This window comes from Heterodontus francisci, chromosome 1, assembly GCF_036365525.1.
Source record: "Heterodontus francisci isolate sHetFra1 chromosome 1, sHetFra1.hap1, whole genome shotgun sequence".
Lineage (NCBI taxonomy): Eukaryota > Metazoa > Chordata > Chondrichthyes > Heterodontiformes > Heterodontidae > Heterodontus > Heterodontus francisci.
The window spans coordinates 180161641-180189547 of record NC_090371.1 but is presented as its reverse complement, the minus strand read 5'-3'; the positions used below and the strand labels follow the sequence as shown (position 1 = coordinate 180189547).

Genomic DNA, 27907 nt, shown 5'->3' with positions numbered 1-27907 from the left:
GATGTTTTGTTAAAAAGGCAGATGTGTTAATGTGTTGCTCTATAGATACTGTGGCAAAAGGATCAGTATTTCTCACTATATGTGGGAATGTTCACAGGCAGATCCCAATTTATCCCATGTATTTTTGACTGTGAATTAAGATTTTTCTTTGTATATACAACAGCTACGCATTGATTTACAGACCCATGGTGTATCCACATGCATAGATAATAGTGAGAGTCAGCTTTAAAATATCCAAAAGGTTCTTGACTTTTGCTTGACTGTAATAGGTTTCGAGTTGAATGTCAAGTGTAGCATAGCTTCTTGGGGGAGGTACTAAAGGCACCTGTGAAACCGTAACTCTTCAAGAAAGGATAGAACATTGGGGAAAAAAAGCAAAATTTTCAAAACAGATATTCAGTCAGTGTTTTAAACTTACTTTTTCCTCATTTATAATTTTTACAGTATCTGTCAGCATTTCATTCAGCTTAATAACAACAGACATGGTGTGCATGTTGAGTGATTCAGATATGTTTCCACTAAGTTTGCAAGTTTTTTCCCCAAACAACATTCTGTTAAGACAAATTGAGTGCCTAGAATAATTCCAGCACTGCAGTTCTCAGATATCTTATACTGTTTGGAGGGAGTCAACGATAAGAGGAGGAACTTAATACAATACTAGGATTTGGCATAATGCCCTCCCTCCCTCTCTGCTTCATCATCCCATATCTTTGCCTAAAAGAGCTGCATTCCACTCCCCTTCCATAAGTTTTTTAAACTCCATTTATTGATATGAGAATGGAAAATTATGGAAAGACTCAGCAGGTCAGGCAGTATCTGTGAAGAGAGAAACAAAGTTAAAGTTTCAGGTCAATGACAATGAAAGGTTAGCTTTGTTTTTCTCTCTAAGGATGCTGCCTGAGCTGCTAAGTCTTTCCAGCATTTTCTATTATTATTTCAGATTTCTAGTATTCCCAATATATTGCTTTTGTTCTCCATTTATTGATCTTTGGTCTGTTCTTCATTCTAATATCGTTGAGACTGAAAATGAGCTGGTTCTATTTAAGCTACCTGTACTGTGCCTAATAAGCATTCATCATGTACAATATGACGAAGCTCAAGAAACATGCGCATGATAGTGAGTGCTCATTCTGTTCTACTCCCAGAATCTGGTAGATTTCCTAGTACTGGTTTCAAACACATTAAAGAGTACATTCTAATGTCCAGTCACTCTTTGATTTCATATTCCTGGGTTTCACAGTAATAATTGCATACTTATAGTCTATGCCTGCTTTGCACTGCAACCGAGTTGATAACTTAAGCTCCATATTCTTCCTTTGAAAGTGAGGGTCCCTCTATTTACTTTGTATTTTCTGGCCTACTGTGTCACATTGCAACTACAGTTTAGAGAGCAAGTGGGCACATAATCTGTCACATTCTTGAAGCTATGTTGTGCTGGAAAGGCATAGGTGAAATCACTGCCCCAGATCATTCCTTCCTCCACCAAAGTGGCGAAGGTTAGAATTTTTGTTATATAGTTCATGGGCACGAACCCACCTTCCATCGTTTTTGCATCCTGCATTGGCTCTTCAATAGGTCTGACACCATTCTTAATATTCTCTTGTGTCCAGTTGTTATGAGTCTTGTCAAACCTCTGTGTGATTTAATTTGTTTTTGTAAAATGTTGCCTTTTGTGTTCGAGTAAACTCAGTGAACTAGACCTAACAACCTGAGGGAATGTTACAGGCAGACAGAGCTGCAAATGAAAGACAAGCATTAGTTGCTACCTTATCCTTTGCATGCCAAAATGATCAAAGGGGTTATAATTACAGTATATTGACTTCTACTAAAGTAAGTATTTGTACAGTCTGTTCTATTCTGATGGCCATCTTTAGTCACCTCCCACTTAAAAAATGTCTCAGGTTCTCATTTGTGAATGGTATGGCTAATTAGCTGGGAATCCAGCCTTTGTAGAGCAAAATACTGACTTTTCCTGCCACAGGCAAACTCAGAGTACAGTGATACTATACATAAAGTGTTATTATCAATTGGTAAATTATCTTGGAAGACAACAATGCTTCTTCAGCTACAGTTTACATGGTAATTGAAGAAAGAATTTAGGTGGATCTTCTTTACACAGAGGGTGGTGAGAATGTGGAACTTGTTGCCACATGGAAACTTTGAAGCAGATAGCCTTGGCACATTTAAAGGGAAGCTTGAAGTATATATGAGGGAGAAGCGGATAGATGGACAGAGGGGCATGGTTGGAATAGGTGATTCGAGTGGAAGGAGATTCATGTCCAGTATAAATACCAGCATTGCTCATTTGGGCTGAATAGCCTGTTCCTGTGCTGTAATTTCTTGAATATGTAAAACTACAGTTTGTATGGCAATTTTACTGGGTGTAATTAAAATAAGGCCAAGGGTTTGAATTACAATATAGGAACATTATATTATTACCAGTATGTTTGCCACAAAAGAATTATTTTGCAAAGAAAAAAAATTAAAATTAAAAATGCACATCAGCTCCCCTAAAATCTCTGTTGGTAAAACCATTGCATAAGATAAGGAAGTCCAAGGTTCAGTCCTTGGAATATACTATGTTAGCTGATCTCAGGAGAAGGTAGTAACATTAAAATTGGCCTCAGAAGTCCTGGGTTAGCGAGGAGAAAACCAGCCAATTACCTCTGCTGGAAAGTGCCCCTACCTGTTGGGTGACACAAGATTGGGTACAAGCTTGATGTCCTCACAATATTTGAATAGCCTACCAGTTGTTTAGGCTTATGCATGAAGTTTGGACATTGTGATAAAGTATCAGGAGTTCAAGTAAGAATAAAACATATTGCTATTTTACAAAAGCAAAATACTATAGATGCTGGAAACCTGAAATAAAAACAGAAAATGCTGGAAATACTCAGCAGGTCAGGCAGCAGGTGTGGCTGTCTTCCTTTTTCCTCAACTGAGGATTCTCCCCACCGTGATTGAAAGGGCCTTCGACTGTGTCCGAACTATTTCACGCACTTCTGCTCTCACCCCTTCCCCTCTTTCCCAGAACCATGAAAGGGATCCCCTTGTCCGCACTTACCGCCCCACCAGCCTTTGTATTCAACAGATCATCCTCCAGCATTTCAGCCACCTCCAGCATGATGTCACCACCGAACACATTTTCCCCTCCCCTCGTGAACCCTGGTCAACTCGCCAGTCACCCTCACTCTTTCCTATGACACCTTTCCATGCAAGTACAGGGGATGCAACACACGCCTTCCCTTCTCACCATCCAAAGCCCCAAACACTCCTTATAAGTGAAACAGCGATTTACTTGTACTTCTTTCAATTTAGCATACTGTATTCGCTGTTCACAATGTGGTCTTCTCTACACTGGGGACATCATGCACAGCCTCGGTGACTGTTATACAGAACACCTCTGTTCTGTTCGCAAGCGCAACTTGGAGCTTCCTGTCACTTGTCATTTCAATTCTCTATGTTGTTCCGACTCTGACCTTACCTTGGTCTGCTACAGTTTTCCAAAGAAGTTCATCACAAGCTTGAGGAACAGCATCTCATCTTTCACCTGGGCACCTTTTTATAGCCTTCTGGATTCAACATGACAGTGCTTGCTGAACAATCCCGAGTGTGCTATGAATTACAGTAACAACCAATTTAAGATTATCATTAGGGCTTACAATGGTGGCTCAATTACCTAGGATCACAAGAAACAGGAGCAGGAGTAGGCCATTTGGCCCATCGAGCCTGCTCCGCCATTCAAACAAATCATGGCTGATCATCTACCACTACTCCATTTTTCCCCACTATCCTCATATCCCTTGATGTCATTAATATCCAGGTTTCTATCGATTTCTGTCTTGAACATGCTCAATGATTGAGCTTCCACAGCCCTTTGGGGTAGAGAATTCCACAGATTCACCACCCTCTGAGTAAAGAAATTCCTCCTCATCGCAGTCTTAAATGGCCTGCCCCTTATTCTGAGATTGTGCCCCTTGGTTCTAGACTCACCAGCCAAAGAAACCTCCTATCCACGTCTGCCCTGCCACGCCCTGTAAGAATTTTGTAAGTTTCAGTGAGATTCCCTCTCATTCTTCAAAACCCTAGAGAATACAGGCCCAGTTTCTACAATCTCTCCTCATAAGACAATCCCACCATCCCAGGGATTAGTCTAGTGAACCTCCGCTTGCTAGAAGCTACATATGTTCATATGCAGGTACCTGTCCTCTGCAGGCAAAAGCAACATGTTCAGGCTTTGCGCCTTTTTAAAAATTAAATAAATGTTTTTTAATGGGGGACCATGGGTCCCTGGGTGCATTCTCCGTAGCAATGCCTTGACCAATCAGTAGACTTGCCAACCATTCAGCCCCCTTTTCTCATGTTGTATAAATTGTTGCTCCCTTTGAAATTTGGCATTCTTGCGCCTGTCTTGATGAACGTAAAACAAGAAGCTTCGACAGCATGTCTCTTTTTTCAGCAATACTCTTGTTTCTTTCTTATTCCCTTACTTTGCGTTCGATGGCAGCTATCCTGCCATTCACACCTTTTCCAGAAACATCTTTTGTTTCTTTACTTGTCCCATTACCACTCCCTTTGGCTTTGTACCATGAAACCTTTTGTCATTTAATTTCTCCTGCCATCCACCCTATCCTACACCTTTCCTTTTGTTCTCTTCCCCACCTCCCCTCCTTCACTTCTTAAAACCTAATGCATTTCTAACCCTAACTGGTGAAAAGTCACAGACCTGAAATGTTAACTCTGTTTTCTCTCCACAGATGCTGCCTGACCTGCTGAGTATTTCCAGCATTTTCTGTTTTCATTGCTATTTTACAGCTAGGCAAAAATTGAATACATTGATTAAACAACCTCACAGCAGGAGGAACGTCAGGTAAAATTCTCTAAGAATGCTTTGTATGATAACATGCACAGACAGCAGAGCAGGAAAAAGTCCCAATCAGCTCAAGGTTACTGTTAAGATTAATTATGTTGGCATACAGTGTGGGAAAGAACAAGGAATCCCAACAGATTGCAACTCTGCCAGCTAATCATACAATGCCCAAGATAGAGTTTAATGGTGAAAGAAACATCTTGATTTTGAAATTTATTTTTAATAGCCTGTGGTGACTTAATTTTAAGCCTGCATAATGCAGTACCTCAGGCATTGTGATAATCGAATCATTGGCAAACCTAGCTCACCTATTCTTATTCCTGTAACACAGAGATAAGGAAGGAATTAAAGACTGCTCAATACCTTGGTTGTAGCAGCTTCCAGGGCCTCAATCTAAGATATTCCTGGTTCACTTCTGGTATCACTCGCAATTTTGAAAGATAAAATGGGCTGGTTGTACTGGCTGCATGCACCCAGACCTGCAGCACAGAAACATATACAATGCAGATGGATGATTATGTCATCACGTCGATACACAGGTCTTGTGTAGTTGACAGCACAAACAAATATAAATATTCAGCTGCTGGCAGGAGAGATCCACTTAAAAAAAAATGGTTCTGTGGCCAGCATTTATTGATCATCCCTGGTTGTCCTGAGAAGGTGGACCACCTTCTCGATGTAAAGCAGGTTGATAGAACTGAGTGGCTTGCTAAGAGTCAACCACAGTGGTGTCTCATATAGGCCAGACCAGATAAGGTTTCCTTCCCAAAAAGGTATCTCTGGACGAATGGGCTTTTAAGACAGTCTGCCGGCTTCCAGTTTTGTAAACTGAATTCAAATTCTTAAACGGACATGATGGGATTTACATTCACGTTACCTGGATTACTAGTCCAGGAACATAACCACTATTCTACCATACTCTGTAGGTTTTCTAGTCTGCTCCTGGTATTCTGAGTTCCACTGTTAACTTTCTAAAGGTAGTGAGCTTATTAAGCACACCAATGTCCTTATGCCAAGATGCAACACTAGCATGTTCCGTTTGAGTGTCAGCCAGGTCAAATGTAGCACTCTTGTCTTACAGCTTGAAGGTTGTTGATTCAAAGTCCCACTCTAGAGTCTTCAGCACAAAATTTAGGCTGACGCTGCAGTACAGTACTGAGGGTGTGCTGCACTGTCGAAAGCACCATCTTTCAAATGAAATGTTAACCTGAGCCCCTGTCTGACCTCTCAGGTGGACATTGAAAATTCCATAATACTATTTTGAAGAAGTGCAGGGGAGTTCCCTCTGGTATCCTGAGGGATCTATTTATCCTTCATGGGCCATCAATAAAATATTATCTGGTAATTATCACAGTTCTGTCTCTGGGGACAGGATTTTTAGCTCCTGATGGGGGTGAGCATGGAGGTGGGTGGGTATGAAAATTTGTGCCACTGGCTGATGTGCCTGTTTGGTGGCACCATCCTGCCTCCGGGCCATTTTCCCTGAGGTGGGATTGTGCGGGGTGGGGGGGAGGGGGGGGGGCGTGGGATGGGCGGTGTGGTGCAGTAGGGCTACCCACCTAGTTGTGGATAGCCAATTGAGTTACTTAAAGGCCACTTAAGGCCTATTGTCAGAGACCGACTGGAATTTTCCAGTCTGCCTGGGGCCTCCAGAGGCGTCAGGGACTAGGCACGCTGCCTGGAGGTGGCCACCAGGTGGCAACGGTGGAGTGGGGGGCTAGCACTCCAGCCAGGCTTTGAGGCCCTCCCCGCCTGCATGGCTTTAGCTGCATCCGCTAGCTGCCCTGTGAATGGGTCCCCCCCCCCGCCCCGGTGGCCCGCCTGCTGAGTTTAATTTTTCTTTAATAGCTTAAAGTGTAAGAGAGGGGACCTCCATCTTGTGGTATCCTCTCCCTTACTTACCTGAAAAGGCAGCCTGCAGCTTTGAGAGCCTGCCCACTGTCCCTAATTGGATGACAAGCCGTCCTCTGGCTACTAATTGGCCAATTTGGGGAAATTCACTGGGTGACTGTGTTCCCAACACACTGGGTTGGATTTTGTTCCCAGCCCAATGTGAGGTTCCGTGTCGGGGGGCAGGGTGTGGGGGTGTGGTGCGGTGGAGAGGGAGAATCGGCAGGGCAAAGGCGCCACGGAACCCAAAATCCGATGCCGGGATTGCTGGACCCGATTTACACGCGAACATACGAATTAGGAGCAGGAGTAGGCCACTCGGCCCTTCGAGCCTGCTCCGCCATTCAATAAGTTCGTGGCTAAACTGATTACTCCACATTTCCACCTACCCCCTTGCTTATCAAGAATCTATCTACCTCTGCCTTAAAAATACTCAAAGACTCTGCTTCCACTGCCTTTCGAGGAAGAGAATTCCAAAGGCTGACGACCCTCTGAAAGAAATCATTTCTCTTTATCTCTGTCTTAAATGGGTGACCCCTTGTTTTAAAACAGTGACCCCTACTTCTAGATTCTCCCACAAAGGGAAACATCCTTTCCACATCCACCCTGTCAAGACCTCTCAGGATCTTATATGTTTCAATCAAATAGACTCTTACTCTTCTAAATTCCAGCGGATACAAGCCTAGCTTGTCCAACCTTTCCTCATAAGACAGCCCGCCCATTTCAGATATTAGTCTAGTAAACCTTCTCTGTACTGCCTCCAACGCATTTGCATCCTTTCTTAAATAAGGAGACCAGTACTGTACACTGTACTCCAGATGTGGTCTCACCAATACGCTGCATAGCTGAAGCAATACCTGCCTACTTTTGTATTCAATTCCCCTTGCGATAAATGATAACATTCTATTAGCTTTCCTAATTACGTGCTGAACCTGCATACTAACCTTTTACGATTCATGCATGAGGACACCCAGATCCCTGTGCATCTCGAAGCTCTGCAATCTCTCACCATTTAGATCATATGTTTTTTTATTTTTCCTGTCAAAATTTTTGTACATTGTACTCCATTTGCCAGATCTTTGTCCATTCACTTAACCTATCTATATCCCTTTGTAGCCTCCTTATGTCCTCTTCACAAGTTACTTTCCTACCTATCTTTGTGTCATTGGCAAATTTACCAAACATGCCTTTGGTCCCTTTATTGAAGTCATTTATATAAATTGTACAAAGTTGAGGCCCCAGCACTGATCCCTGTGGCACACCACTTGTTATATCTCGCCAACCAGAAAATGACCCATTTATGCCTATTCTCTTTCCTGTTAGCTAGCCAATCTTCTATCCATGCCAATATATTACCCTCTACACCATGAGATTTTATTTTCTGCAATAATCTTTGATGTGGCACCTTATCAAATGCCTTCTGGAAATCTAAGTACAATAAATCCACTGGTTTCCCTTTATCCACTATACATGTAACTCCCTGAAAGAACTCCAATAAATTGGTTAAACATGATTTCCCTTTCACAAAACCATGTTGACTCTGCCTGATTACCTTGTATTTTTCTAAATGCCCCGCTATAACATCTTTAATAATAGCTTCTAACATTTTCCCTAAGACGGATGTTAAGCTAACTGGCCTGTAGTTTCCTGCTTTCTGTCTCCCTCCCTTTTTGAATAAAGGAGTTATATTGGCTATTTTCCAATCTAACGGAACCTTCCCCGAGTATAGGGAATTTTTGAAAATCACAACAAACTCATCAACTATCTCATTAGCCACTTCTTTAAACACCCTCGGATGAAGTCCATCAGGACCCGGGGACTTGTCAGCCCGCAGCTCCAACAATTTGTTCAGCACTACTTCCCTGGTGATTGTAATTTTCTTGAGTTCCTCCCTCCCTTCCACTTCCTGACTTACAGCTAATACTGGGATGTTACTTGTATCCTCAATAGTGAAGACCGATGCAAAATATCTGTTCAGTTCATCTGCCATCTCCTTATTATCCATTATTAATTCCTCAGCAGCACGTTTTATAGGACCAACGCTCACTTTGTTAACTCTTCTTATTTAAATATCAATAGAAACTCTATTTGTCTTTAAATTTCTGGCTAGCTTTCTCTCGTACTCTAATTTTACCTTCCTTATCAATCTTTTAGTCATTCTTTGCTGTTTTTTATATTCTGGCCAATCTTCTGATTCACCTCCCATCATTGCACAATTATAGGCTTTTTCTTTAAGTTTGATACTATCTTTAACTGTTTTAGTTAACCACGGATGGCAGGTCCCACCCTTGGAATTCTTCTTTCTCGTTGAAATATATCTATTCTGTATATTCCCTTAAATGTAATATCCCCTTAAATGTCTGCCACTGGATCTCTGACCTATCCCTTAACCTAATTTGCCAGTTCCCTTAGCTAGCTCTGCTTTCATGCCCTCATAATTGCTCTTATTTAAGTTTAAAATACCAGTCTTGGACTCACTCTTCTCTCGCTCAAACTGAATGTAAAGGTCAATCATATTATGACCACTACTAACTAGGGGCACTTTAACTATGAGGTAATTAATTAATCCTATCTTGTTGCACATTCTGAGGTCTAGTGTAGCCTGCTCTCTGTCTCCAGAACGTATTGTTCCAAGAGATTATCCCGAAAACATTCTATGTACTCCTCATCTAGGCTACCACTGCCCATCTGCTTTTTCCAGTCTGTATGTAGGTTAAAATCCCCCATAATTATCACTGTACCTTTCTGACAAGCTGTCATTATTTCTTCCTTTCTACTCCCTCCTATAGTGTGGTTAATGTGAGGTGGCCTGTACACCCCTCCCACAGGTGACTTTTTGCCTTTATCATTTCTACCCAAACTGCTTCTACATCCTGGTCTCCTGAACTACTTCCGGTGGCGGGGAAACTCTGTGGCGGCCCCTCCGCTGCTCTGTGATGGGACCTGAGTTTGCATATTTAAATTACATCCTTGCATTAATTAAAATATAATCCGTAGCGATCTTACCTTCAGTTCCTGATCTTCAGCATGACATGTGGTACTCATTTTCCCATCCAGGGAAATCTTGCGCCACCGAGGTGGGGAAGGTGTTAACTGCACTATGTAGTGTTGTGGCGCAGGGAAGGGGTTCAACTTTGCATTATGTTGTGCTGTTTGCAGGGCTGTCAGCCTTTTAAAAATGGCAGCAGCACCTGCTCCTTCATCAGATGACGCCGTGAACGTCGTCGCCGAGGCTGCCTCTGCCACATGACTGGGGGGGCGGGGGGAGGTGGCTGCTGTGAATATGCTAAGTAGCTGATGGATGCAAGATCACGGTGGCGTGGGGCCCGTCCGTGGTGGCTGCCGTTTTCTTCATTCACCATTGGGAGCAGCGGCGGGAGAACAAGATCTTGCCCACTGTGGGCCTCTGACCCCCATTTGACCCTGACATTGGGCAACGGAAGCCTGTGGGGAAAATTTCTGCCCTGGGATCTTACTGTAAGCAAATTGGCTTCTGCATTTCTCACGTTATAACAGTGACTACACTTCAGAAGAATTTCATTGGCTATAAAGCACTTTGGGATGCCCTGAGGTTGTGAAAGGCGCTGCCTTTCTTTCTTTCTTTCTTTCTTTCTTTGCAGTTACAATAACGAGAAGTTCATGAAGCCAGCGCAAAGGACCCAATATTTTCATTTCTGAATCTGGCCTACATGAAAGCCACCATTGCTTTACTGCACACTGTATAACACTGTGACAAAACCCAGCCCCCAGATGTAAAGAACCTACAATTATCTTGTTCTGTCAGACTTCACTGTAGTCTGGGAAACATAGATTAAACAAATGGAAGGTGACTTGCAGATAAACCATAACTAGTTTCAGGATATCAGAGACAAAAAACAGCAAGGCATCTGAGGTCTCCTGCATGAATTTTTCAGTTTCCCATGTGGCCTTCCTGGGCAGAGGTTGGTGAGCTCACCACAGTTATTTTAAATGGACTGATCCCAGAAAATTGTCCGGAGTCAGGGGCGGATCCTTGTGGCAGGTAGAACCCCTGTCTTATTGCTATTCTGTCAGCATTTTAACTTTCTAATGCAGGAGAGATGACCTGGTACAGAGTTTGGGCAATTGTGAAAGAGTAGGAGCTGCTTTGCTTTGCATCTAGGTGTGCAATACCTAATTTGGGAGTACTTAATACTATGCTAATACTTAGTGGAAGGATTCTCTGTTCCCTGGTGCCTATCCGTGGAATGCAGCTGAAAATTCTTTGGGAGCTGCTCTGTCCAGTTGTGCCCAGCTGGGATTTTTCCATGGAAATAACAGGGGGATGGATGTACAATATGCTCATTCAAAATATGTCCGGGTATGCTGTAACAATAAACAAATGATAGAAATGCACAATGGATATGTATTTCCCATCATTTGCACTCTATCTATCCAGTGACTAGGTACAGTTGCGTTCCTGTCCTGCCTAAGATGCACTGAGATTCCTCAAAATTGGAAAACTGCAGCGTTGGTGCTGAAACTGTGTTCCATTTTCAGGCAGACATTTCTCCACCATATTATATCTCCAAAACAGACTTCAAGCTACAACTATCTTTATTACTTTATGAACTACTGTGTTTTACTTTGGAGCAGGAAGAACTTGTTAAAGATATTTCTGATCACTTACAATTAACAGTGTGGTCATGCAGGCTTAAACAATGCTTTAGTTTGTAACTCTTAGCTCTTAAAAGTGAAGCTTAAAATGGCTTGGACTGGGTCCGAAAGGAATTGCCTACTTTTCAAATCATATTATGCTGCATAGGATGTTTCTATAGTGAATGAAATGGTACGCGTCCTTTTTGGACAACCTTATCAATTGCAATGATTGTCAAGCAACAGGTGATTTGGTTTCTATTGGCCTTTGGTTTCGACATCTGTGCACTTACTTATTGACAAATCTAGGATGGTCATTGTTGTGAAATTCAACCCAAACTGAGAAATTGTCATTTTGCAAGGCAATTGAAAAGTTTTATTGCTCTTTTCTGAAGATGAAAGTTCTGTGGGAGTTATGGTGGAATGTTTTACATGGGCTAACATGTATGGCAAATAGTTACAGTATCTGACCTGTTTTTGATCGCAGAAAAGGGGTCTCGTTACTGTGATAAACAATCCTGGACGTATCTGCACAGTTTACTAATGTAGACAGAGGCACATTCTGCGCAGAAAGGCACCATTCATTTGCTAGATGTATTCTTAAAATAATTTAACCACTAACATCCACTTGTAAAAAGGAACACTTGAGTCAGTACAATGTTTCCATATTAGGAAGCTCTATCTCATTCTCCGAATTTTCTGTAGCACAAGCTAGTTGACTGTGCCAGGTACTCCAGTTACCTATAGTCCCTGCGCTAGTGACAATACTGTGCTGAACAGTATGGTATAAGTGTACAAAACAAATGTATGTACAGATCACTATGGTCCCAGGTTCTGATCCAGTCTGTGCTGAGTTTGCCAATCACACTTGATACGATGGTAAGGATAGAAAACTGGACAGAGGGAAGGGGGTATGTGGGAATATATTTTTCTCCTGTTTGGCTGCTATTACCCACTTGATAATAAAGTATACTTTAAAACTTTCTATTCGAGATGTATGACTAAAATTACATAGTTAAGATAAGAATACAAAAGGAAATCTGAATTATATTTTCTAAAAGTTAGAAAATATAAACTTGAATTATACAAACATTGATTATAGAAGTTAAGAAGTAATGAAAAACACAACTAGATTATCTTCAAATATGACGAAACATATAGTTGTTATAAAGTTTATCCATTGAATTCAGCAGATTCTGAAATAATGTTGCTATTAGTAAGCTCAGTATTTGTTATTGTGACAAGTTGCTTCTTCAAACTAAGCAAAGAAATGTAAAAGACCACCAGAATGACTCTTAAGCATGTTACTCTTAGATGCAGAAGTCACATATCAGTGTGTATTTAAGGTACAATTGGTAATGTGCAACTGAACTATTCTTTAAGTTAGAGTGTTGCAGTTTGTGATATGCTGTAGCTGGATAGTATAGTACGGGACCCAGGTATAATGAAAGTATGATATACTCCACATGTAATGCATAGTATGCTGTTGATTTAGATTTATGAAAATTGTGACATTTTTGTGCATTTGCATCCTTGAGTTTATGTTACTGCAAACCAATTGAAACAAAGAAACATAGAAAAGTAGGAGCACGAGTAGCCCATTGGGCCCTTCGAGCCTGCTCCGCCATTCAATACGATCATGGCTTATCATCAAAACTCAGTAACCTGTTTCTGCTTTCTCCCTTTATCCCTTGATTCCATTAGCCCTAAGAACTATATCTAACTCTTTCTTGGATATATTTAATGAGTTGGCCTCAACTGCTTTCCGTGGTAGAGAATTCCATAGGTTCACCACTCTCTGGGTGAAGAAATCTCTCCTCCTCTCAGTCCTAAATGGCTTACCCCTTATCCTTAGACTGTGACCTCTGGTCCTGGATTCCCCTGCCATCGGGAACATCCTTCCTGCATCTAGTCTGTCCTGTCCTGTTAGAATTTTGTAGGTTTCTATGCAATCCCCTTTTATTCTTCTAAACTCTAGCGAATACAAGCCTAATTGACCCAATCGCTCTTCATACGTCAGTCCTGCCATCCCAGGAATCAGTCTGGTGAACCTTTGCTGCACTCCCTCCATAGCAAAAATATCCTTCCTCAGATATGGAGACCAAAACTGCACACAATACCCCAGATGTGGTCTCACCAAGGTCTTGTATAATTGCAGCAAGACATCCTTGCTCCTGTACTCAAATCCTCTCGCTGTGAAGGCCAACATACCATTTACCTTCTTAACTGCTTGCTGCACCTGCATGCTTACTTTCAGCGACTGGTGCATGAGGACACCCAGGTCTCGTTGCACGTCACCCTTTGCCAACATATCGCCGTTCAGATAATCTGCCTTCCTGTTTTTGTCATCAAAGTGGATAACCCCACATTTATCCACATTTTACTGTATCTGCCATGTATTTGCCCACTCACTCAACCTGACCAAATCACACTGGAGCTTCTCCGCATCCTCCTCACAGCTCACACTCCCACCCTGCTTTGTGTCGTTCTGCAAACTTGGATATATTACATTTAATTCCCTCACCTATATCATTAATATATATTGTGAATAGCTGGGGTCCTAGCCACTGATCCCTGCAGTACCCCACTAGTTACTGCCTGGCACTCGAAAAAAGACCCATTTATTCCTACTTTGTTTCCTGTTTGCCAACCAGTTCTCTATCCATGTCAGTACCTTACCCCCAATCCCATGTGCTTTAATTTTGCACGCTAATCTCTTATGTGGGACCTTATAGAAAGCCTTCTGAAAGTCCAAATACACCACATCCACTGGTTCTCTCTTATCTATTCTACTAGTTACATCCTCAAAAAATTCCAGTAGATTTGTTAAGCACGATTTCCCTTTCGTAAGTCCATGTTGACTTTGTCCGATCCTGTCATTGTTTTCCGAGCGCTCTGCTATTACATCTTTTATAATGGACCTGAGCATTTTCCCCATTATTGATGTCAGTGCTAACCCATCTATAATTCCCTGTTTTCTCTCTACCTCCTTTTTAAATAGTCGGGTTACCCTCCAATCTGTTGGAACTGTTCCAGAGTCTATAGAATTTTGAAAAATGACTAGCAATGCATCTACTATTTCTAGGGCCATTTCCTTAAGTACTCTGGGATGTAGATGATCAAGCCCTGTGGGTTTATTGGACTTCAATCCCATCAATTTCCCTAACACCATTTCCCTACTAATACTGATTTCATACAGTTCCTCCTTCTCACTAGACCCTGTGTTCCCCAACATTTCTGGGAGGTAATTTGTATCCTCCTTGTGAAGACAGAACCAAAGTGTGTATTTAATTCGTCTGCCATTTCTTTGTTCCCCATTATAAATTCCCCCGTTTCTGTCTGTAAGGGACCCACAATTGTCTTCACTAATCTTTTTCTCTTCACATATCTATAGAAGCTTTTACAGTCAGTTTTTATGTTCTCTGCAAGCTTACTCTCATACTCTATTTTCCCCTTCTTAATCAATCCCTTTGACCTCCTTTGCTGAATTCCAAACTGCTCCCAATCCTCAGGTTTGCTACTTGTTCTGGCCATTTTATATTTCTCCTCCTTGGATCTAATATTATCCCTAATTTCTTTTGTAAGCCACGGTTGAGCCACCCTTCCTCTTTACCTTTGTGCCAGACAGGAATGAACAATTGTTGTAATTCATCCATGTGCTCTTTAAATGATAGCCATTGCCTATCCACTGTCAACCCTTTAAGTAACATTCCCCAATCTGTCATAGCCAACTCATGCCTCATACCTTCATAGTTTCCTTTATTTAGATTCAGGACCCTGGTCTCAGAATCAACTGTCTCACTCTTCATCTTAATGAAGAATTCTATCCTGTTAAGGTCGCTCTTCCCCAAGGGACCCCGCACAACAAGATTGTTAACTAATCCTTTCTCATTACACAATCCCCAGTCAAGGATGGCCTGTTCTCTAGTTGGTTCCTCAGTGTATTGGTCCAAAAAACCATTACATATGCAATCCAGGAATTCATCCATCTACAGTATTATTGCTAATTTGGTTTGCCCAATCTATATGTAGATAAAGGTCACCCATAATTACAGTTGCACCCTTATTGCATGCGTCTCTAATTTCCTGTTTAATGCCATCCTCTACATCACCACTGCTGTTTGGGGGTCTTTATACAACCCCTACCAATGTTCTCTGCCCCTAGGTGTTTCTTAGCTCCACCCATACAGATTCCACATCAGGATTCTCTGAGCTAATATCCTTCCTCACTATTGTATTGATTTCCTCTTTTACTAACAACGCTACTCCACCTCCTTTCCCTTTTTGCCTATCCTTCCTAAATATTGAATACCCTTGGATGTTCAGTTCCCATTCTTGGTCACCCTGCAGCCATGTCTCCGTAATCGCAACTATATCGTATCCATTTACATCTATTTGCACTGTTAATTCACCTACCTTATTGCGAATACCCTGCGCATTGAGACACAATGCCTTTTAAGCTTGTCTTTTTAACATTCTTAGTCATCTCAGCATTATTTCGCACTATGGCCCTATTTGTTTCTTGCCCTTGATTTCTATAGAATCATAGAGCGATACAGCACTGAAACAGGCCCTTTGGCCCACTGAGTCTGTGCCGACCAACAACCACCCATTTATACTAATCCTACATTAATCCCATAATCCCTACCACATTGCCACAATTCTCCTACCACCTACCTATACTAGGTGCAATTTACAATGGCCAATTTACCTATCAACCTGCAAGTCTTTGGCTGTGGGAAGAAACCGGAGCACCCGGCGGAAACCCACGCAGTCACAGGGAGAACTTGCAAACTCTGCACAGGCAGTATCCAGAACGGAACCCGGGTCGCTGGAGCTGTGAGGCTGCGGTGCTAACCACTGTGCCACTGTGCTGCCCCTCTATGCCTTCTACTTTTGCCTTTTTGTTTCCTGTCTTTCGTTTCTATCCTTGTTTCCTCCTCCTCAGTCTCCCCGCTCAGGTTCCCATCCCCCTGCCATTCTAGTTTAAATCCTTCCCAACAGCACTAGCAAATGCCCCTGCGAGGACATCAGTTCCGGTCCTGCCTGGGTGTAACTCATCTTGCTTGTACAGGTCCCACCTTCCCCAGAACTGGTCCCGATGTCCCAGGAATCTTAATCCCTCCCTCCTGCATCATTTCTCCAGCCACGCATTCATCTGATCTATTCTCCTCTTCCTATACTCGCTAACACTTGGCACAGGAAGTAATCCTGAGATTACTACCTTTTGAGGTCCTGCTTTTTAATTTAGCTCCTCCTTTTTAATTTAGCTCCTCACTCAAATTCATCTTGCAGGACTTCATCCCTTTTTCTACCTATGTCGTTGGTACCGATATGTACCACGACCACTGGCTGTTCACCCTCCCCCTTCAGAATGTCCTGCAGCTGCTCCGAGACATCCTTGACCCTAGCACCAGGGAGGCAACATACCATCCTGGAGTCTCGTTTGTGGCCAAGGAAACGCCTGTCTGTTCCCTTTACAATTGAATCTCCTATCACTATGGCTCTCCCAGTCTTTTTCCTCCCCTGCTGTGCAGCAGAGCCATCCATGGTGCTACGAACTTGGCTGTTGCTGCTTTCCCTTGGGAGGCAATTCCCCCCTCCTCCCCCCTCCCAGCAGTATCCAAAGTGGTAAATCTGTTTGAAAGGGGGTATATCTGTTTGAAGATCTGATCCTCAGCTAAAACTGTAAAAACATGAATCCATTAACCCTGCAGGGAATAAGGAATGATCTTCATTGTTTATTAGTACAAATATTTGTTTTAATTTATTTAGCTCAGCTATTAAGTTTGTACAACAGTTAATTATTGGAGCAGCCTGGTGTTACTTTTCAGAACAGCACTGAACATAGGGAGGAAAATGAGAGCTGCTGTGAACTGTTTACTCAACTGTTTAAAAAATGCCAAATGTTGACATTTTGTAATTATAATCCAAAATCTGCTCATGGAGAACTTTAATTCATCGCTGAGAGACGTTTTCAAGATCGTCGGCCCAGTGTTCCAGATGGGAACTGACAAACCTCACTGGACTAAGTTGGAAAGATTTGAGTGACAAGAAACCCTGATTGGCAGGAGAACACTTTTTATCAATGATGCCAATAGAGTGCCCTTCTACAAACCAGTAATCAGGACAAAATAACTTAGCCTCTGAATTGGTGGAAAATATGGGTTTAGGGTTTGGTGGCAAATGCATTCATATGTTTGGATACATGTGGTAAATCTGTAATACTGCAGTACTGGATTCCTAACAGTGGAAACAATTTATTCGGATATCTAAATGATGAATCTTGTTTCGGTACTAATTTTCTATAACTGGAACATTTTAGTTAACTTCACAGATCCTTTGCACAATATATTTGATAACTTCTGGGCTCCTGATCCTCAAAGTTACCAACTGTACTTCCTCAGTCTTGAACTTCAGTACTATAGAATTTTCCAACACTGCAACTGCTAAATTCATGTTCTGTTTCCAGAATTGATTGCTGTGCAGTTAGTATTTCATAATCACATTATCAGAAACTCCATTTAAAATGCTAGCAATAGAACTAACTACTTGGAGAAGGTACCAGGGAACTTTTATTGAATGTCGGCTCAGAGGCAATCCTCAAAGGCAAACAGTACACATGGATTCTCTGATGCACCATATAGATTAGTCTGTGTTGAATTAATTTTTATTAAATTCGTTCATGGGATGTGGGCGTCGCTGGCCAGGCCAGCATTTATTGCCCATCCCTACTTGCCCTTGAGAAGGTGGTGGTGAGCTGTCTTCTTGAACCGCTGCAGTCCATGTGGGGTAGGTACACCCACAGTGCTGTTCGGAAGGGAGTTCCGTCCCAGTCAGGGTGGATGTGGGGGTTGCACAATTGACTTCAGTAATTTTTAGCTAGGGGCGAGAAAAATAAGCCAAAGTTCCCACTCCTGGTCACTGTCACAGTGGCCACTGCTCGGCACTGTGTGTGCATGTCTCACAGCAAGACAGCATCTTGGCGCTAACTGTCTATATGTTGAATAGCCACATGGTCAAGCTCCTTTGCACCTTACAAGAATCAGTACCTTTGGTAGATGGGGTGTGGTGGAGGGCGGTGGGAAAACCTATTACTAAAGACTGTGAAGTGTGTTACTTGGATCCAAGCCAAGTGGTGAAGAATAAAGGTAGCCGCAGATCCTTTGCTTGATAGTTGGTTTATTCACATATCCCTGCCTCCTGCTTTCTACCTCCCCCCGCCCCTTGTCCCAGCAGCGTCTCTTTCTCCTGCTCTAAGTCCTTAATTAAACAATGCCCTTCACCTGTGTATCTTTAACAACATAATTAACCAACTATTAACAAAGTGCAGTATGCATACTCAATATAGCCAATATGTATGCCATTTCGGTTTAAAATGCAAGATTTTAATAAGTGGGGTATTTATACCAGATCTCTGCCATTTGCTGTCAGTTGTGTACTTCTGTGTTATGGAGCAGTTCCATTTGCATCATTGAATCTGTATGGGAGGGAGTGCTATCCTTCAACCACTATCATATGTCTCCTAGCGAGTGGCTAAAAGTGACCTCAGTGTGGACTTGGGAGCAGGTTGCTCACTCACTGTCTCAGCTGTAGATGTTCATGGGTTTGCAGCACAGTAGGTAGGAAAATGGTAGGGTTGGATTTTCTGTAGGTACACAAGAAAGAAGACAAAGAAAATTATGGCAGTTGGTTTATTGCTTCTCTGTTTTCTGTGTGCACATGCATACACAAGAACATGCACAGGAAAAACAGAGTAAAATAAAAACTGATACACAGAAAATGGACTGACTGATCAGTGTATGAAAACACTGCTCGAATCCAGTTTAGAAACTAATTAAACAATTGTTAGCTGTTAAAGATGATTAATAGGATTGCGGTAATACAATAAACATAGACAGAAAGTATTTTGTGTTCTTGTCCATTAAATCTGTACCCATCAAGTATTGAATTAAGTTTAGTATCATCATCTGAGGCACGTACCCTTAATGCTGATGCATGTGAAAGGAAATAGGATCACACTGAAAAATGACATCTCCAAAGTAGTTTCACTGGAATACATCATTTAAAAATGTTTGCATTCTTAGAGCATCACCTAGTTTCAATTTTTTTTCCGTTCACCACCTGGCCACAAATTTAGTTGACTTTTGTCTTTGACATGTGTCAGTGAGAACTGCCATGAGCAAAATACAAATGAGTGTTTGTTTTTAAACAGCTTCCTAAAGTTTGCACGCAGATCCTTTGACAGGTAACGTTTGCCTGCCTTTGTGTTTGTACTTTCATCAGGGAAGTGCTGGACAGTAAAATTAATGACAATTCAGTGTGAAGACATGGGGCAAGCATCAACTTGACCCATTTAACACATGTTCCAAAAGCGCAACCAGTTGTTGGATCTTCTACGATCTAATGAGTGAAGGTGCTTGGGTTGTGAACAGCTGATTAAAGCCCAGAGAGATAACTAGGCTCCTGAATCAGCTCAGAGTTCCCTCATCCAGAACCAAAGAACAAAGAAAATTACAGCACAGGAACAGGCCCTTCGGCCCTCCAAGCCTACGCCGATCCAAATCCTCTATCTAAACCTGTCGCCTATTTTCTAAGGGTCTGTATCTCTTTACTTCCTGCCCATTCATGTATCTGTCTAGATACATCTTAAAAGACGCTATCGTGCCCGCTTCTACCACCTCCGCTGGCAATGCGTTCCATGCACCCACCACCCTCTGCGTAAAGAACTTTCCACGCATATCCCCCTTAAACTTTTCCCCTTTCACTTTGAACTCGTGTCCCCTTGTAATTGGATCCCCCACTCTGGGAAAAAGCTTCTTGCTATCCAGCCTGTCTATACCTCTCATGATTTTGTACACCTCAATCAGGTCCCCCCTCAACCTCCGTCTTTCTAATGAAAATAATCCTAATCTACTCAACCTCTCTTCATAGCTAGTGCCCTCCATACCAGGCAACATCCTGGTGAACCTCCTCTGCACCCTCTCCAAAGCATCTACATCCTTTTGGTAATGTGGCGACCAGAACTGCACGCAGTATTCCAAATGTGGCCGAACCAAAGTCCTATACAACTGTAACATGACCTGCCAACTCTTGTACTCAATACCCCGTCCGATGAAGGAAAGCATGCCGTATGCCTTCTTGACCACTCTATTGACCTGCGTTGCCACCTTCAGGGAACAATGGACCTGAACACCCAAATCTCTCTGTACATCAATTTTCCCCAGGACTTTTCCATTTACTGTATAGTTCACTCTTGAATTGGATCTTCCAAAATGCATCACCTCGCTTTTGCCCTGATTGAACTCCATCTGCCATTTCTCTGCCCAACTCTCCAGTCTATCTATATTCTGCTGTATTCTCTGACAGTCCCCTTCACTATCTGCTACTCCACCAATCTTAGTGTCATCTGCAAACTTGCTAATCAGACCACCTATACTTTCCTCCAAATCATTTATGTATATCACAAACAACAGTGGTCCCAGCACGGATCCCTGTGGAATACCACTGGTCACACGTCTCCATTTTGAGAAACTCCCTTCCACTGCTACTCTCTGTCTCCTGTTGCCCAGCCAGTTCTTTATCCATCTAGCTAGAACACCTTGGACCCCATGCGCCTTCACTTTCTCCATCAGCCTACCATGGGGAACCTTATCAAACGCCTTACTGAAGTCCATGTATACGACATCTACAGCCCTTCCCTCATCAATCAACTTTGTCACTTCCTCAAAGAATTCTATTAAGTTGGTAAGACATGACCTTCCCTGCACAAAACCATGTTGCCTATCACTGATAAGCCCATTTTCTTCCAGATGGGAATAGATCCTATCCCTCAGTATCTTCTCCAGCAGCTTCCCTACCACTGACGTCAGGCTCACCGGTCTATAATTACCTGGATTATCCCTGCTACCCTTCTTAAACAAGGGGACAACATTAGCAATTCTCCAGTTCTCCGGGACCTCACCCGTGTTTAAGGATGTTGCAAAGATATCTGTTAAGGCCCCAACTATTTCCTCTCTCGCTTCCCACAGTAACCTGGGATAGATCCATCCGGACCTGGGGACTTGTCCACCTTAATGCCTTTTAGAATACCCAACACTTCCTCCCTCCTTATGCCGACTTGACCTAGAGTAATCAAACATCTGTCTCTAACCTCAACATCCGTCATGTCCCTCTCCTCGGTGAATACCGATGCAAAGTACTCATTTAGAATCTCACCCATTTTCTCTGACTCCACGCATAACTTTCCTCCTTTGTCCTTGAGTGGGCCAATCCTTTCTCTAGTTACCCTCTTGCTCCTTATATATGAATAAAAGGCTTTGGGATTTTCCTTAACCCTGTTTGCTAAAGATATTTCATGACCCCTTTTAGCCCTCTTAATTCCTCGTTTCAGATTGCGCCTACAATCCCGATATTCTTCCAAAGCTTCGTCTTTCTTCAGCCGCCTAGACCTTATGTATGCTTCCTTTTTCCTCTTAGCTAGTCTTACAATTTCACCTGTCATCCATGGTTCCCTAATCTTGCCATTTCTACCCCTCATTTTCACAGGAACATGTCTCTCCTGCACGCTAATCAACCTCTCTTTAAAAGCCTCCCACATATCAAATGTGGATTTACCTTCAAACAGCTGCTCCCAATCTACATTCCCCAGCTCCTGCCGAATTTTGGTATAGTTGGCCTTCCCCCAATTTAGCACTCTTCCTTTAGGACCACTCTCGTCTTTGTCCATGAGTATTCTAAAACTTACGGAATTGTGATCACTATTCCCAAAGTAGTCCCCTACTGAAACTTCAACCACCTGGCCCGGCTCATTCCCCAACACCAGGTCCAGTATGACTCCTTCCCGAGTTGGACTATTTACATACTGCTCCAGAAAACCCTCCTGGATGCTCCTTACAAATTCTGCTCCATCCAGACCTCTAACACTAAGTGAATCCCAGTCAATGTTGGGAAAATTAAAATCTCCTATCACCACCACCCTGTTGCTCCTACATCTTTCCATAATCTGTTTACATATTTGTACCTCTATCTCACGCTCGCTGTTGGGAGGCCTGTAGTACAGCCCCAACATTGTTACCGCACCCTTCCTATTTCTGAGTTCTGCCCATATTGCCTCACAGCTCGAGTCCTCCATAGTGCCTTCCTTCAGCACAGCTGTGATATCCTCTTTGACCAGTAATGCAACTCCTCCACCCCTTTTACCTCCCTCTCTATCCCGCCTGAAGCATCGGTATCCTGGGATATTTAGTTGCCAATCTTGTCCTTCCCTGAACCAAGTCTCAGTAATAGCAATAACATCATACTCCCAGGTACTAATCCAAGCCCTAAGTTCATCTGCCTTACCTATTACACTTCTTGCATTAAAACAAATACACCTCAGACCACCAGTCTCTTTGCTTTCATCATCTGCTTCCTGCCTACTCTTTCAATTAGTCACGCTGACTTCATTATCTAGTTCCTTACAGGCTTTAGTTACTACATCCTTACTCTCCACTGACCTCATTTGGTTCCCATCCCCCTGCCACATTAGTTTAAACCCTCCCCAACAGCGTTAGCAAAAGCACCCCCAAGGACATTGGTTCCAGTCCGGCCCAGGTGTAGACCGCCCAATTTGTAATAGTCCCACCTCCCCCAGAACCGGTCCCAATGTCCCAAAAATCTGAACCCCTCCCTCCTGCACCATCTCTCAAGCCACGCATTCATCCTGACTATTCTTTCATTTCTACTCTGACTATCACGTGGCACTGGTAGCAATCCTGAGATTACTACCTCTGAGGTCCTACTTTTTAACTTGGCTCCTAACTCCCATTTGCATGCTAAAACTTTTAATAAATCGCACCACAGCACATGTGCTCTTTAAGAATGTGTGCAAAGCACTGCTCTGATGTTTAAGTCAAATTTAGAGATACTTCCAGGGATTATTGTCTGCTGCCAGATAATTCACTCAATTTGTCAGATACCTACGATACCAATTTTTGCATTCTAGATTTTTTTTCTCAAATATCGCACAGGTCTTTTGGAATTGACTCCCATGGTCGACCAGTTTGTGTAGTTCAGCCCTAAATGTCACTGCTGACCATTTGTACCAGAGAACCAGTGATGAACTTTTACATGACTGAGGTAGTTTGAATAGTTACTTATAGTGAGTCCACTGTGTTCCACTGATATTTATTATCATGTACATAAAGATCAGCAAACAATCTTCACTTAGTGGTGCTGGTCATTTTCACCTTCCAGTTACTTTGAAATCACAATCGATAGCATCTGGAATGCTATTCATACAAGCAATAAGAAAATTCATTACAAAATGCTACCTCAAGCATACTGGTAGTCCGTGGCAAGGCCAAAACTGTTCAACTTTTTCACCCTTTGGGCATGTCTTAAAATAAAGCAGAACAAAGATTGAAAATGTTACATTAATGAACAATGAGCTATCTTCAAAGAAGAGATTGTTCGGGCACAGACAAGGTATGTTCAGTCGAAGGGGAAAGGTAGGGCAAACAAATCCAGAGCTCCCTGGATGACAAAAGAGGTAGAGATTAAGATAAAGGAGAAAAAGTGTGTTTATGACAGATGCCAGGTAGAAAATACTATTGAGAACCAGACTGAATATAGAAGCTCCAGAGGGGAAGTGAAAAAGCAAATAAGAGAAGCAAAGAGAGAGCATGAAAAGAGACTGGCAGCTAGCATTGAAGGAAATCCCAAAGTTTTCTATCCTGATTAGGGACCAGAAAGGGGATTTACACATGGAGGGAGAGGGCATAGCTGAGGTATTAAATGAATACTTTGCATCTGTCTTTACCAAGGAAGAAGATGCAACCCAGGCAATGTTGAAAGAGGAGGTAAGTCAGACTCTAAAGGGGTTTAAAGTTTATAAAGAGGAAGTATTAGATAGGCTGTCTGTACTGAAAGTGGATTAAGCACCAGGACCAGTTGAGATGCATCCAAGAATACTGAGAGAAGTAGAGGCACTGGTCATAATTTTTCAGTCTTCCTTCGACTCGGGGGTGCTGCCAGTGGACTGGAGAATTGCAAATGTTTCACCCTTGTTCAAAAAAGGGTGTAAAGATAAGCCCAGCAACTACAGGTCGGTCAGTTTAACTTCAGTAGTGGGGAAACTTCTAGAAAAAATAATTCGGGACAAAATCAGTAGTCACATGGACAAATGTGAATTAATTAAGGAAAGCCAGCATGGATTATTTCTTAAGGGAAAATCATGTTTAACTAACTTGCTGGAGTTTTTGAGGAGGTAACAGAGAGGGTTGATGAGGGCAATGCTGTTGATGTAGTTTACATGGACTTTCAAAAGGCATTTGATACAATGCCACACAACAGACCTGTGAGCAAACTTGTAGCTCATGGAATAAAAAGGATGGTAGCAACATGGATACGAAATTGGCTGAGTGCCAGGAAACAAAGAGTAGTGGTTAATGGATGTTTTTCGGGCTGGAGGAAGATTTGTAGTGGAGTTCCCCAGGGATCAGTGTTGGGACCCTTGCTTTTCCTGATATATATTAATGACTTGGACCTTGGTGTATAGGGCGCAATTTCAAGTTTGCAGATGATACGAAACTTGGGAGCATTCAACTGTGAGGAAGATAGTGTCGAACTTCAAAGGACATAGACAATTCGGTGGAATGAGCAGACAGGTGGCAGATGAAGTTCAATGCAGAGAAATGTGAAGTGATTCATTTTGGTCAGAAGGACATGGAGAGTCAATGTAAAATAAAGGGTATAATTCTAAAGTGGGTGCAGGAGCAGGGCAACCTAGGTCTATATGTGCATCAGTCATTGAAGTTGGCAGAACAGGTTGAAAGAGTGGTTAAAAAAGCATACCATATCCTGGGCTTTATTAATAGGGGCATAGAATACAAGAGCAAGGAAGTTATGTTGAACTTGTATAAGACAGTAGTTCAGCCTCTGCTGGAGTATTGTGTCTAGTCCTGGGTGCCACACTTGAGGAAAGATGTGAGGGAATTGGAGAGAATACAGAAAAGATTCACAAGAATGGCTCCAGAGATGAGGAATTTCTGTTATGAAGATAGATTGGAGAAGTTAGGACTGTTTTCCTTGGAGAAAAGGCTGAGAGGAGATTTGATAGAGGTGTTCAAAATCATAAGGGGGTCTGGACAGAGCAGTTAGAGAGAAACTGTTTCCACTCGTGAAAAGATCGAGAATGAGAGGGCACAGATTTAAAGTATTTGGTAAGAGAAGCCAAAGTGACATGAGGAAAAACTTTTCCACACAGTGAGTGGTTAAGGTCTGGAATACGCTGCCTGAGAAAGTGATGGAGGCAGGTTCAGTTGAAGCATTCTAAAGGGAATTGGACAGTTATATGAAAAGGATGAATGTGCAGGGTTATGGGGAGAAGGTGGGGGAATGGAACTGAGGGAATTGCTCTTTCAGAGAGCCAGTGCGGACACGATGGGCCAAATGGCCGCCTTCTGCACTGTAACGATTGTGATTTAAGCATTGCAGTAATTTGGCCTAACCATCAGCCTCAAGAAAACGAACATCATGTGGCAGGACGTCAGAAATGCTCCATCCATCAATATTGGCGACCACGCTCTGGAAGTGGTTCAAGAGTTCACCTACCTAGGCTCAACTATCAGCAGTAACCTGTCTCTAGATGCAGAAATCAACAAGCGCATGGGAAAGGCTTCCACTGCTATGTCCAGACTGGCCAAGAGAGTGTGGGAAAATGGCGCACTGACACAGAACACAAAAGTCCGAGTGTATCAGGCCTGTGTCCTCAGTACCTTGCTCTATGGCAGCGAGGCCTGGACAACGTATGTCAGCCAAGAGCGACGTCTCAATTCATTCCATCTGCGCTGCCTCCGGAGAATACTTGGCATCAGGTGGCAGGACCGTATCTCCAACACAGAAGTCCTCGAGGCATCCAACATCCCCAGCTTATACACACTACTGAGTCAGCGGCGCTTGAGATGGCTTGGCCATGTGAGCCGCATGGAAGATGGCAGGATCCCCAAAGACACATTGTACAGCGAGCTCGCCACTGGTATCAGACCCATCGGCCGTCCATGTCTCCGCTTTAAAGACGTCTGCAAACGCGACATGAAATCCTGTGACATTGATCACAAGTCGTGGGAGTCAGTTGCCAGCGTTCGCCAGAGCTGGCGGACAGCCATAAAGACAGGGCTAAAGTGTGGCGAGTCGAAGAGACTTAGTAGTTGGCAGGAAAAAAGACAGAGGCGCAAGGGGAGAGCCAACTGTGCAACAGCCCCGACAAACAAATTTCTCTGCAGCACCTGTGGAAAAGCCTGTCACTCTAGAATTGGCCTTTATAGCCACTCCAGGTGCTGCTTCACAAACCACTGACCACCTCCAGGCGCTTACCCATTGTCTCTTGAGATAAGGCGGCCAAAGAAGAAGAAGTAATATATATAATAAAGAGTGAAATAAAATTGCTCTCAAAACACTTCCAAAATCTAATGTAATTTATATTTCTTATACTTGTGGCATTTGCTGCAGAAATGAACAATGCTGAGGTTGATGAGTGCATGCAATGCACAGAAAACAATCCAAGGGTTAAATTATGAGGATCGATTACATAAACTGGGCTTCAGTTCCCTGGAATATAAAAGGTTAAGGAGTGATTGCTTGAGGTTTTTAGGATTTTGAAAGGAATTGATAAGATAAATAGAATGCTTTTTCCATTGGTGAGAGAGTCTAGGCCAAGGGACATAATCTTAAAATCTGAGCCAGGGCGTTCGGGGAAGTTAGGAAAAACTTGTTTGTGCAAAGGTTGGTAGAACTATCGAACTGAGCCCCATAAAGCAATAGATTCTAGCTCAATTAATAATTTTAAATCCAAGATCACTAGATTTTTGCTAGAAAAGGATATAAAAGCATATGGAGCCGAGGAAGTTGAATGGAGTTAAGATACAGATCAGCCATGATCTCATTGAATGACAGAACAGGCTCTCGGGACTGAATTGCCTACTCCTGTTCTTGTGTTGTGTGTTTTGTTTAAAGTAAACCAAATGCTCATTTTATAAAAGGTAGATCACTGCAGAGAGCTACTTTTACCAGAAAGTTGATGAAGATTTGTAGTATTTGCAGAGTTTTAGTTGCCCATCAACTATATTAAAAGAGGTTTCTTTACATTTTTCAATCAATGTCCAACAGCTGCTGAAAATCATGAATAAAAATAAATGTTCTCATCTGAACTTGGAGTTAGAAGCTGTCAGGAATGGTATTCTTGGCAAAACTATATCTGTCACTGTCATTAATTATGGAGATATCTGTTCTTCATCAGTAGTATGGGTTTACTGTACATCTAAACATGTAACCTTTTCAATGGATTACATATCTTTTATAACTGTAAAACTGAGGTGATATATTGGTCATGCTGTTATAAAGTAAACTATCCCATTGAATTTATGAGAATATTCCTAGGGTTTATATTTATACAGTAAATCACACAGTTAATTTCACAGTAAAGCTTTGGAGCAGGGAGAATTGTGTGAGGGCACTGAAAGAGTGCTTGGCAACCTGACAGACAGGCCTCAG

The 27907-nt window shown here is 42.5% G+C and overlaps 1 protein-coding gene across 3 annotated transcripts in view; it reads left to right on the top strand.

Moving 5' to 3' along the window:
* fras1 (Fraser extracellular matrix complex subunit 1) overlaps positions 1-27907 on the top strand; it is a 617312-nt gene that overhangs the window by 118638 nt on the left and 470767 nt on the right. The gene's annotated exons all lie outside the window — the stretch shown is intronic.